Source organism: Oncorhynchus gorbuscha, unplaced genomic scaffold (assembly GCF_021184085.1).
Source record: "Oncorhynchus gorbuscha isolate QuinsamMale2020 ecotype Even-year unplaced genomic scaffold, OgorEven_v1.0 Un_scaffold_437, whole genome shotgun sequence".
Taxonomy (NCBI): Eukaryota; Metazoa; Chordata; class Actinopteri; order Salmoniformes; family Salmonidae; genus Oncorhynchus; species Oncorhynchus gorbuscha.
Genome location: NW_025745283.1, coordinates 330,890 through 334,135, shown reverse-complemented (window position 1 = coordinate 334,135; position 3,246 = coordinate 330,890).

The window sequence follows — 3,246 nt, the reverse complement described above, 5'->3', positions numbered from 1 at the left end:
GATCTGCCAGGCGTCTGTTCTGTAGAGTGTGTGTCAATGTGCGTGTGTGTGTGTGTGTGTGTGTGTGTGTGTGTGTGTGTGTGTGTGTGTGTGTGTGTGTGTGTGTGTGTGTGTGTGTGTGTGTGTGTGTGTGTGTGTGTGTGTGTGTGTGTGTGTGTGTGTGTGTGTGTGTGTGTGTGTGTTGCCAGATCCTGTGGTTTAGATCCAAACAACAGCCTGAAGGGATGTGTGTTAACTCTCAACTGGGAGTACAGCAATTATACACACAGATAACCCCTCCAATCAGTCTCTCACAGGCACACACACACACACACACACACACACACACACACACACACACACACACACACACACACACACACACACACACACACACACACACACACACACACACACACACACACACACACACACACACACACACACACACACACACACACACACACACACACACACACACACACACACACACACACACACACACACACACACACACACACACTGCACTTTCAGAATTGCAGGGGGGGCTGCCTCCTAAAGGAGCTGGCTGCTAGCCTAGTAACCTGACAGACTTGCTGTTATTCCCTTGCTGCAGGTGTGTGCAGCACACAAAACACACACACACACACACACACAAACACAGGGTTGTGTGAGAGGAACTGAGCTGGCGTTTATCTCAACTAACATTCTTATTCAGTTCCTACAGGCCTCCAGAGCCTGCCTCTGGGTTCAGAGACAATGATATAGCATACATACTGTACTCATCCATACAGATACTATATACATACTGTACTCATCCATACAGGTACTATATATATACTGTACTCATCCATACAGGTACAATACATATATACTGTACTCATCCATACAGGTACTATATATACAGTATATCTATATATCTATATATCTATCTATATATACACTGCTCAAAAAAATAAAGGGAACACTTAAACAACACAATGTAACTCCAAGTCAATCACACTTCTGTGAAATCAAACTGTCCACTTAGGAAGCAACACTGATTGACAATAAATGTGTTGTGCAAATGGAATAGACCACAGGTGGAAATTATAGGCAATTAGCAAGACGCTCCCAATAAAGGAGTGGTTCTGCAGGTGGTGACCACAGACCACTTCTCAGTTCCTATGCTTCCTGGCTGATGTTTTGGTCACTTTTGATTGCTGGCGGTGCTTTCACTCTAGTGGTAGCATGAGACGGAGTCTACAACCCACACAAGTGGCTCAAGTAGTGCAGCTCATCCAGGATGAAACATCAATGCGAGCTGTGGCAAGAAGGTTTGCTGTGTCTGTCAGCGTAGGTTCCAGAGAATGGAGGAGCTACCAGGAGACAGGCCAGTACATCAGGAGACGTGGAGGAGGCCGTAGGAGGGCAACAACCCAGCAGCAGGACCACTACCTCCGCCTTTGTGCAAGGAGGAGCAGGAGGAGCACTGCCAGAGCCCTGCAAAATGACCTCCAGCAGGCCACAAATGTGCATGTGTCTGCTCAAATGGTCAGAAACAGACTCCATGAGGGTGGTATGAGGGCTCGACGTCCACAGGTGGGGGTTGTGCTTACAGCCCAACACCATGCAGGACGTTTGGCATTTGCCAGAGAACACCAAGATTGACAGATTGGCCCTGGGTTCCTCCTAATGCAAGACAATGCTAGACCTCATGTGGCTGGAGTGTGTCAGCAGTTCCTGCAAGAGGAAGGCATTGATGCTATGGACTGGCCTACCCGTTCCCCAGACCTGAATCCAATTGAGCACATCTGGGACATCATGTCTCGCTCCATTCACCAACGCCACGTTGCACCACAGACTGTCCAGGAGTTGGCGGATGCTTTAGTCCAGGTCTGGGAGGGGATCCCTCAGGAGACCATCCGCCACCTCATCAGGAGCATGCCCAGGCGTTGTAGGGAGGTCATACAGGCACGTGGAGGCCACACACACTACTGAGCCTCATTTTGACTTGTTTTAAGGACATTACATCAAAGTTGGATCAGCCTGTAGTGTGGTTTTCCATTTTAATTTTGAGTGTGACTCCAAATCCAGACCTCCGTGGGTTGATAAATTTGATTTCCATTGATAATTTTTGTGTGATTTTGTTGTCAGCACATTCAACTATGTAAAGAAAAAAGGATTTAATAAGAATATTTCATTCATTCAGATCTAGGATGTGTTATTTTAGTGCTCTCCTTCTCTACAGTGTCAGGGGTTATCAACTATCAGGCTCTCCTTCTCTACAGTGTCAGGGGTTATCAACTATCAGGCTCTCCTTCTTTACAGTGTCAGGGGTTATCAACTATCAGGCTCTCCTTCTCTACAGTGTCAGGGGTTATCAACTATCAGGCTCTCCTTCTCTACAGTGTCAGGGGTTATCAACTATCAGGCTCTCCTTCTTTACAGTGTCAGGTGTTATCAACTATCAGGCTCTCCTTCTTTACAGTGTCAGGGGTTATCAACTATCAGGCTCTCCTTCTTTACAGTGTCAGGGGTTATCAACTATCAGGCTCTACTTCTTTACAGTGTCAGGTGTTATCAACTATCAGGCTCTCCTTCTTTACAGTGTCAGGTGTTATCAACTATCAGGCTCTCCTTCTTTACAGTGTCAGGGGTTATCAACTATCAGGCTCTCCTTCTTTACAGTGTCAGGGGTTATCAACTATCAGGCTCTCCTTCTTTACAGTGTCAGGGGTTATCAACTATCAGGCTCTCCTTCTCTACAGTGTCAGGGGTTATCAACTATCAGGCTCTCCTTCTTTACAGTATCAGGGGTTATCAACTATCAGGCTCTCCTTCTTTACAGTGTCAGGGGTTATCAACTATCAGGCTCTCCTTCTCTACAGTGTCAGGGGTTATCAACTATCAGGCTCTCCTTCTTTACAGTGTCAGGGGTTATGAAATATCAGGCTCTCAGAGGAATGGCAGTGTTTTGATCATCTGTCTCGCCTCCTGCTTAGAGAGGGACCTGACACATGGTGCTGTGACCATGGCGACAAGCGTGGTAGTGTTCCATTGAGTCACTAACGCTAACACTAATGCTAACTGCGCTCATTAACCTGTCTGGCTAATGAGGTTCAGGAAGCGTCAGACAACCCCTCTGGTGCCACTGTGCTCAGTGCTAAGGGCTCCAATGACGTAGTCACCGAAGACAATGAGGAGAAATAACAGGGGCTTTATAAGCTGGTCATAAGCTGGTTATAAGACTGTATAATTTGTTTATAATGTAGTTATAACACATGT